The 12,164-nt window shown below is 54.3% G+C and overlaps 1 protein-coding gene across 1 annotated transcript in view; it reads right to left on the reverse strand.

The window, feature by feature from the left end:
- Positions 1-1,342, reverse strand: part of LOC132833928 (HEPACAM family member 2-like) — a 48,218-nt gene extending 46,876 nt beyond the window's left edge. Inside the window, exon 1 of the mRNA XM_060852596.1 lies at positions 1,143-1,342. The gene's annotated coding sequence lies outside the window, so the exon portion shown is untranslated. The remainder of the gene's footprint in view (positions 1-1,142) is intronic.
- Positions 1,343-12,164: the final 10,822 nt, after the last annotated feature.

Genomic DNA, 12,164 nt, shown 5'->3' on the forward strand with positions numbered 1-12,164 from the left:
ATTTTATAAACCTCTATAAAGCCACCCCTCAGCCTCCGACGCTCCAGGGAAAACAGTCCCAGCCTGTTCAGCCTCTCCCTGTAGCTCAGATCCTCCAACCCTGGCAACATCCTTGTAAATCTTTTCTGAACCCTTTCAAGTTTCACAACCTCCTTCCTACAGCAGGGAGACCAGATTAGAACGCGGTATTCCAAAAGCGGCCTAACCAATGTCCTGTACAGCCGCAACATGACCTCCCAGCTCCTGGTCTCAATACTCTGACCCATAAATCACACAAATCCTGGTTCTCGCCCAACAGGTTTATAGGAAGCACTAGCTTTCGGAGCGCTGCTCCTTGGTTTTAGATTAGATTAGATTAGATTACTTACAGTGTGGAAACAGGCCCTTCGGTCCAACAAGCTGAAAATGTGTTGCTGGTTAAAGCACAGCAGGTTAGGCAGCATCCAAGGAACAGGAAATTCGACGTTTCCTGATGAAGGGCTCTGGCCCGAAACATCGAATTTCCTGTTCCTTGGATGCTGCCTAAATTGAAAAATTTTCAGCTCTGATCTCCAGACCCCACTTTTTAATCTTCGGCACAACAAGTCCACACCGACTCGCAACCCACCCATACCCCTACATTTACCCCTTACCTAACGCTACGGGCAATTTAGCATGGCCAATTCACCTGACCCGCACATCTTTGGACTGTGGGAGGAAACCGGAGCACCCGGAGGAAACCCACGCAGACACGGGGAGAACGTGCAAACTCCACACAGTCAGTCGCCTGAGGCGGGAATTGAACCCGGGTCTCTGGCGCTGTGAGGCAGCAGTGCTAACCACCGTGCCACCCGTGAGGTAGTTAGATCTCAGAAAGCTAGTGCTTTCAAATAACCCTGTCGTACTCTAACCTGGTGTGGCGTGATTTTGAACTTTGTCCACCCAAGTCCAACACCAGCACCTTCTGTTTATAACTGGCCAATAACAGACCAGTAATATTCTTCACTATCCTGTCTACCTGCGACTCGACCTCCAAGGTCCTAGGAGCCTGCTCTCCGACTTACCAAAAGCGTTCCTTCTTCTGTCAGACAGCACTCAGCTCATATCGAGAACCAACGTGATGGAATAGACCAAGCGTGGAAAGAGTTAAAAAGCAGGCTTACCTTGAGATTGCTGCCTTAAAGCATCCCAGTGGTAAACATCCCCTCTGGCTGCCTTTGTTTCTGGGAATTCTGCCTTATTTAAAGAGACCAGTGTGTCCCTTGAGTCTCTGTGCGGTTTGAATCCCCAAACCTGCCCTCTTAAAGAGCTAACGCGCTGGAGCAAGACAGGAATTTTCTTCTGTGTGTGTGTGTGTGTGTGTGCGTCTGTGCCTGTGTGACTTTTCTTGTTGTTCGAAATCCGGGTTTATTTGGTGACTTTGCATTGCAGGTGAAATCCCAGGCTGAACCAGGAAGCGACACATTACCATCATTTACAACCAAAGTGATAGAATTCCCCTCATTCCATTTGCAACTTTCTCTTTCCTTGTCAGTCACAGGGTGGGGGGAGCGGTGATGGGGTGTGGAGAGAGAAATTACCCCATTGCTCCTACTTCCGACACTCCCCTACTCTCTGTCTCTGTCTCTCTCTCTCTGTCTCTCTCTCTCTCTCTCTGTCTGTCTGTCTGTCTCTCTCTCTCTCTGTCTCTCTCTCTCTCTGTCTCTGTGTCTGTGTCTCTCTCTCTCTGTCTCTGTCTCTCTCTGTCTCTCTCTCTGTCTCTCTCTCTCTCTGTCTCTGTCTCTCTCTCTCCCTCTCTCTGTCTCTGTGTGTGTGTGTCTCTCTCTCTCTCTGTCTCTGTCTCTCTCTCTCTCTCTGTCTCTCTCTCTCTCTTTCTGTCTCTCTCTCTCTGTCTCTCTCTCTCTGTCTCTGTCTCTGTCTCTGTCTCTCTCTCTCTCTCTCATGTACCTATAAAACTTTGGAATGTGTCCAGAAGTCTGACCTTCAGGAATGAGTTGGGGATCGAAGGGGAGTCGCTTGTCCGGGAACGTGCTGTCAAACAGACAATGAAACTCTGAAATGTTGACATACCGTTGTGTCCCAGAACCACACCCGTGCTGCCCTATCATCGTCCCATTTTATGTTAGTGACCCTTCCGCAGAGACCATTTCCCCACTCCACCCACCCCACCCCCCACCCCCACCCCCTGCCCCAGCAACTCCCTCGTTAGGTCCCCGCGGCCCACCAAACCCACCGTCCACGTCCAGCACCTTCCCCTGGAGTTGGGGGCAGGTGGAAAACTTGTCCCCACACCTCCCCCCTCCCCCCACCCCTCCCCCGTCTTCACCTCCCCCCAAAGGATCCTTCCACATCCTGCACCTCCACCTACCTCATCTACTGCCTCCGTTGCTCTCGATGCAATCTCCTCTACATCGGGAAGACGGGACGCCATCTTGCGGAACATTTCAGGGAACATCTCCGGCACGCCCGCACCCACCGGTCCCGTGGTCGAACAGTTCAACTCCCCCTCCCACTCCCCCTCAAGGACATGCAAGTCCTGGGCCTCCTCCATCGCCAGACCCTCACCACCCGACGCCTGGAGGAAGAACGCCACATCTCCCACCCTCCCACCTCATCCCAGATCCAACCCTCCATCTCGGCACTGCCCTCTTGACCCTTCCATCTATCCGTTCCACCCTCCCCTCCGACGTATCACCATCGCCCCCCCCCCCCCTTTCAACCTGCATTGACCTATTGCCTCCTGAGCTATCTTCCCCCCAACCCCATCCCCACCCTCCTATTTATCTCTTAGCCCCCCCCCCCTTGGGCACTACCCCCCTGACATTCCTGATGATGGGCTTATCCCCAACACGTTGACTCTCCTGTTCCTCGGATGCTGCCTGACCTGCTGTGCTTTTTCAGCACCACTCCATCTTTTCTGGAGAGTTGGACTGTTTGTCTCCCAACAGCCAGGGCTTGGGGATCACACATAGTTAGCCACGAATAAATCAGCAGCTCCCCCCCCCCCAGCCAGACTGACTGCTATCGATGGTGTTTAGAAGGATGAGGGGGTGGGATGTGATTGAAGCTGACAGAATACCGAACGGCCTGGACAGAGGGGATATCGGGGAGATGTTCCCATTGGTCGGAGAGACTGGGACCTGAGGGCACAGCCTCAGAGTCAAGGGAAGGCCCTTTAGAACAGAGATAAGGAGAGACTTCTTCAGCCAGAGGGTGGGGATCTGTGGGATTCACTCCAACAGAAGGCTGTGGGGGGGCCGAGTCACTGAGTATATTTAACACGGAGACAGAGAGGCTCTTGAGGAGATCGAGGTTACAGGGAGAAAGCGGGAGAATGGGATTGAGAAACCTATCAGCCATGATTGAATGGTGAAGCAGACTCAATGGGCCGAATGGCCTAATTTCTGCTCCTATTGTCTTCCGGACTTCTGGACTCCTTTGTATGGAAGCAGGCCATTCGGCCCATCAGGTCCACACTGACTCTCTGAAGAGCATCCCACTCAAAAGAGCGAGGGAGATGGACAGCACAGCGACAGGCCATTCGGCCCTCCAAGCCTGTGCTGATCATGGTGCCCGAACTAAACTTATTCTGCCCTTATTCTCTCCCTATCCCTTGATTCCCTCCCTATCCGTGTAACCATTCAGATACCTCTTAGACGTCCCTAATGTTCCTGCTTCTCCCACCTCTCCTGACAGTGTGTTCCAGGCTCCTATATCTCTCTGTGTGAAAACCTTCCCTCGATCATCTCCCTTAAACTTTCCCCCCTCTCACCTCAAACCCATGTCCCCTTTGTAATTGAAACTTCAAAACTGGGAGGAAAATCCTCTGCCTATCCCACCCTGTCAATGACTCTCATAATGTTGTAGCCCTCTATCAGGTCTCCTCTCAGCTGCCATATTTCCAGCGAAAACAATCCTGGTCTTTTTAACCTTTCTCCACAGCACTGTGCCCTCGAGACCAGACAACGTCCTGGTGTACCTCCCTGTGCTCTCACCCTTCCACTCCCAGGACAGGGACAGCATGGGGTTAGACACAGAGTAAAGCTCCCTCTACACTGTCCCCCCATCAAACACTCCCAGGGACAAGGACAGCACGGGGTTAGATACAGAGTAAAGCTCCCTCTACACTGTCCTCCCCATCAAACACTCCCAGGGACAGGGACAACATGGGGTTAGATACAGAGTAAAGCTTTCTCTACACTGTCCCCCCCATCAAACACTCCCAGGGACAGGGACAGCACAGGGTTAGATACAGAGTAAAGCTCCCTCTACACTGTCCCCCCCATCAAACACTCCCAGGGACAGGGACAGCACGGGGTTAGATACAGAGTAAAGCTCCCTCTACACTGTCCCCCCATCAAACACTCCCAGGACAGGGACAGCACGGGGTTAGACACAGAGTAAAGCTCTCTCTACACTGTCCCCCCCATCAAACACTCCCAGGGACAGGGACAGCACGGGGTTAGATACAGAGTAAAGCTCCCTCTACACTGTCCCCCCATCAAACACTCCCAGGACAGGGACAGCACGGGGTTAGACACAGAATAAAGCTCCCTCTATACTGCCCCCCGTCAAAGACTTCCAGGGATAGGGACAGCATGGGTTAGATACAGAGTAAAGCTCCCTCTACACTTTTCCCCACCCCTCCCCCACCCCATCAAACACTCCCGGGGCAGAGACAGCATGGGGTTGGATACAGAGTAAAGCTCCCTCTACACTGTCCCCCCATCAAACACTCCCAGGACAGGGACAGAACGGGATGAGATACAGAGTAAAGCTCCCTCTACACTGTCCCCTCCATCAAACACTCCCAGGGACAGAGACAGCACGGGGTTAGATACACAGTAAAGCTCCCTCTACACTGTCCCTCCATCAAACACTCCCAGGGGCAGAGACAGCACGGGGTTAGATACCGAGTAAAGCTCCCTCTACACTGACCCCATCAAACACTCCTGCGACAGGGACAGCACGGGGCTAGATACAGAATAAAGCTCCCTCTACACTGTCCCCATCAAACAGTCCTGCGACAGGGACAGCACAGGGTTAGATACAGAGTAAAGCTCCCTCTACACTGTCCCCCCATCAAACACTCCCAGGGACAGAGACAGCACGGGGTTAGATACAGAGTAAAGCTCCCTCTACACTGTCCCCCCATCAAACACTCCCAGGGACAGGGTCTGCACGGGGTTAGATACAGAGTAAAGCTCACTCAAGGTTAGGGTCAGGGTTATGTTTAAGGTTAGGGTCAGGGTTAGAATCAGGGTTAGGGTCATGGTTAGGATCAGAGTTAGTGTCGGGGTTATGTTTAAGTTATGTTTAGAGCTTTGCTTAGGGTCAGGTTTAGGGTCAAAATTTGGGTTAGGGGTATGTTTAAGATTCAGGGTCTTGCTCAGGTTACGATTAGGATTAGGGTCAGGGTCAGGGTCAGTGTCCGGGTCTGGGTCAGGTTCAGGTCAGTGTCAGTGTTAGGGTCAGTGTTAGTGCTCAGATTAGTATTAGGGTTAGGGTCAGTGTTAGGGCTAGGGTTAGTATTGGGGTTAGGGTCAGGGTCAGTGTTAGTGCTCAGATTAGTATTGAAGTTAGGGTCAGGGTCAATGTGAGTGCTAGGGTTAGTATTAGGGTCAGGGTCAGTGTTTGTGCTAGGGTTAGTATTGGGGCTAGGGTTAGGGTCAGTGTTAGGGTTAGTATTGGGGTTAGGGTCAGGGTCAGTGTTAGTGCTCAGATTAGTGTTGGGGTTAGGGTCAGGGTCAGGGTCAGTGTTAGGGCAAGGGTTAGTATTAGGGTCAGGGTCAGGGTCAGTGTTAGTGCTAGGGTTCGTATTAGGGTCAGGGTCAGTGTTTGTGCTAAGGTTAGTATTAGGGTCAGGATCAGTGTTAGTGTTTCGGTTAGTTTTGGGGTTAGGGTCAGGGTCAGTGTTAGTGTCGTTAGTATTCGGGTCAGGGTCAGTGTTAGTGCTAGGGTTAGTATTAGGGTCAGGGTTAGGATTGTGTTCTGGGTTAGAGTTTGGGTTACTGTTAGGGTTAGGGTTAGCATTAGTGCTGGGGTTAGGGTTAGGGTTCAGGTTAGGGGTGTGTTTAGGGTTAGGGTTGGGGTTTGTGTTATTGTTAGGGGTGAGGTTAGGGTTAGTGCTGGGGTTGGGGTTAGGGTTAGGGTTGTGTTTAGGGTGAGGGTCAGAGTTGGTTTTGGAACTTTCCAGTAACTGGTGGTCATCAGAGTGAGATGCAGAAAGTCCAGTCTCTAGAGCAGCCCCTCAGTGACTGTCAAACTGTCTCCACACCCCCACCACCGCACCCCACCCCCACTCCCCCATCCCCCCACCCTGGGAAGAAAAGTTAGAGGTCCCACCGCCCAAACCTATCGACATTGAGAACGTGAGGGATTTAGTTCAGCTCAGGTCAGTCACTGCTCCCTACCCCGTGGGCAGTATCTGGTTAAAGGTGGGGTCAGGCAGGTCCACGTCCTGTGGGTTTATGAGAACTCTCAGAAATCTTCATTCAGATCAGACTGCGGAATGTGGGGGTGTCAGTGCCCAGGACGTGCTCAATAGACAATAGGTGCAGGAGTAGGCCATTCTGCCCTTCGATCCTGCACCACCATTCATGGCTGATCATCCTTAATCAGTATCCTGTTCCTGCCTTATCTCCATAACCCTTGATTCCACTATCCTTAAGAGCTCTATCCAACTCTTTCTTAAATGAATCCAGAGACTGGGCCTCCACTGCCCTCTGGGGCAGAGCATTCCACACAGCCACCACTCTCTGGGTGAAGACGTTTCTCCTCATCTCTGTCCTAAATGGTCTACCCCGTATTTTTAAGCTGTGTCCTCTGGTTCGGCACTCACCCATCAGCGGAAACATGTTTCCTGCCTCCAGAGTGTCCAATCCTTTGATGATCTTATATGTCTCAATCAGACCCCCTCTCAGTCTTCTAAACTCAAGGGTATACAAGCCCAGTCGCTCCAGTCTTTCAGTGTAAGGTAATCCCGCCGTTCCAGGGACTGATCTCGTGAACCTACGCTGCACTCCCTCAATAGCCAGAATGCCTTTTCTCAAATTTGGAGACCAGAACTGCACACAGTACTCCAGGTGTGGTCTCACCAGGGCCCTGTACAGCTGCAGAAGAACCTCTTTGCTTCTATACTCAATCCCTCTTGTTATGAAGGCCAGCATGCTATTAGCCTTCTTAGCCTGCTGTATCTGCATGCTTACCTTCATTGACTGGTGTACAAGAACACCCAGATCTCTCTGTACTGCCCCTTTACCTGACCTGACTCCATTGAGGTAGTAATCTGCCTTCCTGTTCTTGCCACCAAAGTGGATAACCACACATTTATCCACATTAAACTGCATCTGCCATGCATCTGCCCACTCACCTAACTTGTCCAGGTCACCCTGTAATCTCCTAACATCCTCCTCACATTTCACCCTGCCACCCAGCTTTGTATCATCAGCAAATTTGCTAATATTACTTTTAATACCATCATCTATATCATTAATGTAAGTTGTAAAAAGCTGCGGTCCCAGTACTGATCCCTGTGGTACCCCACTGGTCACTGCCTGCCATTCCGAAAGGGAGCCGTTAATCACTACTCTTTGTTTCCTGTCAGCCAACCAACTTTCAATCCAAGTCAGTACTTTGCCCCCAATGCCATGCACCTTAATCTTGCTCACTAATCTCCTATGTGGGATTTTATCAAAGGCTTTCTGAAAGTCCAGGTACACTACATCTACTGGATCTCCCTTGTCCATCTTCAGAGTTACACCCTCAAAAGATTCCAGGTCGTGTGCGTTTGTGGGTGCAGGTGTCTCTGAGCGAGTCTCTGTGTGAGAATGTGTAAATGAGAGACTGTGAGTCTGTCTGAATCTGTATGTGCGTGAGTGCATGCATGTGTGTGTGTGTGAGTGAGTGTGCGTGTGTGTGAGTGAGTGTGTGTCTGTGTGCGTGTGTCTGTGTGTGTGTGCGTGAGTGAATGTGTGTCTGTGAGCGTGTGTAAGTGTGTGTATGTGAGAGTGTGTGTGTGAGTGAGTGTGAGTGAGTGTGTGAGTGAGCGTGTGTGTGTATGTGAGTGTGTGTGTGCGTAAGACTGTGGGTGTGTGTGTGTGTGTGTGAGCGAGTGAGTGCGAGTGTGAGGCTGAATGTGTGAGTGTGTGTGAGTGCGTGTGTGTGTGAAACTGTAGGTGTGTGTGTGAGTGAGTGCATGTGTGAGACTGTGAGTGTGTGTGTGTATATGTCAGTGTGTGTGTGTGTGTGTGTGTGTGTGAGTTTGCGTGTGTGTGTGAGTAGGGAAGGGAGAGAGGGGATGTTTGTGGGTGTGGGGTCGGGGGCTGCTTTGTCCCTGGACGGTGTCGAGCTTCTCGAGTGTTGTTGGAGCTGCCCCCATCCAGGGGCAAGTGGGGAGTATTCCCTCCCCCTCCAGCCTTGGGCCTTGTCGATGGTGGGACAGACTTTGGGGGGAGTCAGGAGGGGAGTTACTCGCTGCAGGATTCCCAGCCTCTGACCTGCTCTTGGAGCCGCTGGGTTTATGTGGTGGGTCCAGTTCAGTTTCTGGTCATTGGAAACCCCCAGGATGTTGAAATTGGGGGATTCAGAGATGCTAACACCGTGGAGCATCAAGGGGCAATGTTCCATTCTCTTTTATTCTGTGTCAGCCATTAGTTGGCACTTGGGTGGCATTCAGAGTGCGCAAAATCACACCCACACACATCCCCGCGCTCCCTCCCTCCACCCCCCCCAGTAACAGCAGTGTGTACCATCCCCTCCCTCCCCCTCCCCCCCTCAGTAACAGCAGTGTGTACTATCCCCTCAGTCCCCCCAACCCCCCAGTAACAGTAGTGTGTACCATCCCCTCCCTCCCCCCTCCCCCCCTCAGTAACAGCAGTGTGTACCAACCCCTCAGTCCCCACACCCCCCCAGTAACAGCAGTGTGTACCATCCCCTCCCTCCCCCACCGACGCTCAGTAACAGCAGTGTGTACCATCCCCTCCCACCCCCCACCCCCCCCAGTAACAGCAGTGTGTCCCATCCCCTCCCACCCCCTCACCGATGCTCAGTAACAGCAGTGTGTACCATCCCCTCCCTCCCCCCCACCCCCCCCAATAACAGCAGTGTGTACCATCCCCTCCCTCCCCCCACCCCCCCTCAGTAACAGCAGTGTGTACCATCCCCTCCCTCCCTCCACCCCCCTCAGTAACAGCAGTGTGTACCATCCCCTCCCTCCCCCCACCCCCCTCAGTAACACAGTGTGTACCATCCCCTCCCTCCCCCACCCCCCTCAGTAACAGCAGTGTGTACCATCCCCTCCCTCCTCCCACCGACGCTCAGTAACAGCAGTGTGTACCATCCCCTCCCTCCCCACCCCCCTCAGTAACAGCAGTGTGTACCATCCCCTCCCTCCCTCCACCCCCCTCAGTAACAGCAGTGTGTACCATCCCCTCCCTCCCCCCACCCCCCTCAGTAACAGCAGTGTGTACCATTCCCTCCCTCCCCCACCGACGCTCAGTAACAGCAGTGTGTACCATCCCCTCCCACCCCCCACCCCCCCCAGTAACAGCAGTGTGTCCCATCCCCTCCCACCCCCTCACCGATGCTCAGTAACAGCAGTGTGTACCATCCCCTCCCTCCCCCCCACCCCCCCCAGTAACAGCAGTGTGTACCATCCCCTCCCTCCCCCCACCCCCCCTCAGTAACAGCAGTGTGTACCATCCCCTCCCTCCCTCCACCCCCCTCAGTAACAGCAGTGTGTACCATCCCCTCCCTCCCCCCACCCCCCTCAGTAACACAGTGTGTACCATCCCCTCCCTCCCCCACCCCCCCTCAGTAACAGCAGTGTGTACCATCCCCTCCCTCCTCCCACCGACGCTCATTAACAGCAGTGTGTACCATCCCCTCCCTCTCCCCACCCCCCTCAGTAACAGCAGTGTGTACCATCCCCTCCCTCCCCCACTCCCCTCAGTAACAGCAGTGTGTACCATCCCCTCCCCCCCACCCCCCCTCAGTAACAGCAGTGTGTACCATCCCCTCCCTCCCCCCACCCCCCTCAGTAACACAGTGTGTAACATCCCCTCCCTGCCCCCACCGACGCTCAGTAACAGCAGTGTGTACCATCCCCTCCCTCCCACCACCGACGCTCAGTAACAGCAGTGTGTACCATCCCCTCCCCCCCACCCCCCCTCAGTAACAGCAGTGTGTACCATCCCCTCCCTCCCCACCCGCCCTCAGTAACAGCAGTGTGTACCATCCCCTCCCTCCCCCCACCCCCCCTCAGTAACAGCAGTGTGTACCATCCCCTCCCTCCCCCCCACCCCCCTCAGTAACAGCAGTGTGTACCATCCCCTCCCTCCCCCCACCCCCCCTCAGTAACAGCAGTGTGTACCATCCCCTTCCCCCCCCCATCCCCCTCAGTAACAGCAGTGTGTACCATCCCCTCCCTCCACCCACCCCCCTCAGTAACAGCAGTGTGTACCATCCCCTCCCTCCCCCCCAACCCCCCCCCCCCTCAGTAACAGCAGTGTGTACCATCCCCTCCCTCCCCCCACCCCCCCTCAGTAACAGCAGTGTTGTACCAGCTACAAGACCCACTGCAGAAACTCACCAAAGACCCTCAGGCAGCACCTTCCAAACCCACGGCCCCTTCCATCTGGAAATACAAGGGGCAGCAGGTCCATGGGAACCCCACCCCCTGCAAGTTCCCCTCTGAGCCCCTCACCATCCCGACTTGGAAATCTATCGGCCGTTCCTTCCTGGGTCAGAATCCTGGGATTCCCTGCCTCAGGGACATTGTGGGTCTACCCTACAGCACATGGACTGCAGCGGGTCAAGGAGGCAGCTCACCCCCACCTTCCCAAGGGGGGGCAACTAGGGACAGGGAGCGATAAATACTGGGCCCAGCCAGTGATGCCTATTCCCACAAATAGTTAATCAAAGGGAAACTCTGACAGGCTGAATTACCGGTGACTGAGGAATTACAAGCACGTGTGAGTTATTTCTGTAGAATTCACTGAAAAGCCCAGGGTGTGTTTAACCAGGGAGATTTCTCAGTCCGTCTGTTTTCCCGCCATGACTTCACTCGGGGAGCAGGGAGAGCCAGGCATTTCTGGATCTCCCCTTGACTTAATGGGCTCGCTCTCTGCTGATTGGTCCCTGGGCCTGGCAGAGAGGAGATCCCTTCAGGGTTCGTGCGGCTAGGGGAGAGAGGCAGCTCCTTACGAATATTCCGGGAGTCGGGATGTTGGGGGCCAGGGGGCTGAGAGGGTCGGGGAAGGGGCTTGGAAGGGGGATGAGGTTCTGATGGAGTGAGGGGTGAGGGGTGAGGGGAAGTCTCCCCTCTCCCAGCTCAGGACCAGCCCTGATCACATCCCACACAGTCTCCCACAGGTTCGGCAGCTCCGAGTGTTTCTCATTCCCACGGAACCACCGACCTCAATCGGAATCAGAAAAGGGCTTTCTTCCCCTTTCCCAATTCTGAAGTAGAAATGTTCACGTCAAATCCTCTCCCTTTGTTCCCTCTCCCCCTGCCCCTTCTTGTTCCCCTCTTTTCCTCTCTCACTTCCCTCTTTCTCTTCACCACCTCGTTGGGCTCTTATCACTCCCCATCTCCCGACCACTCCTCTTTCTCATTCTCCTCATCCCTGCTCCCTCAGCACTGACCCTCAGACATGCCCACTCCCTCAGCACTGACCCTCCGACAGTGCTGCACTCCCTCAGCACTGACCCTCCAACAATGTGGCACTCCCTCAGCACTGACCCTCCGACAGTGCCCACTCCCTCAGCACTGACCCTCCGACAGTGCCCACTCCCTCAGCAATGACACTCCGACAGTGCGGCACTCCCTCAGCACTGACCCTCCGATAGTGCGGCACTTCCTCAGCACTGACCCTCCGACAGTGCAGCACTCCCTCAGCACTGACCCTCCGATAGTGCGGCACTTCCTCAGCACTGACCCTCCGACAGTGCCCACTCCCTCAGCACTGACCCTCTGACAGCACAGCACTCCCTCAGCACTGACCCTCCGACAGTGCAGCACGCTCTCAGCACTGACGCTCCGACAGTGCCCACTCCCTCAGCACTGACCCTCCGACAGTGCAGCACGCTCTCAGCACTGACGCTCCGACAGTGCGGCACGCCCTCAGCACTGACCCTCCGACAGTGCAGCACGCCCTCAGCACTGACGCTCCGACAGTGTGACC

The sequence above is a fragment of the Hemiscyllium ocellatum genome, chromosome 38 (assembly GCF_020745735.1).
Source record: "Hemiscyllium ocellatum isolate sHemOce1 chromosome 38, sHemOce1.pat.X.cur, whole genome shotgun sequence".
NCBI classification, from domain to species: domain Eukaryota; kingdom Metazoa; phylum Chordata; class Chondrichthyes; order Orectolobiformes; family Hemiscylliidae; genus Hemiscyllium; species Hemiscyllium ocellatum.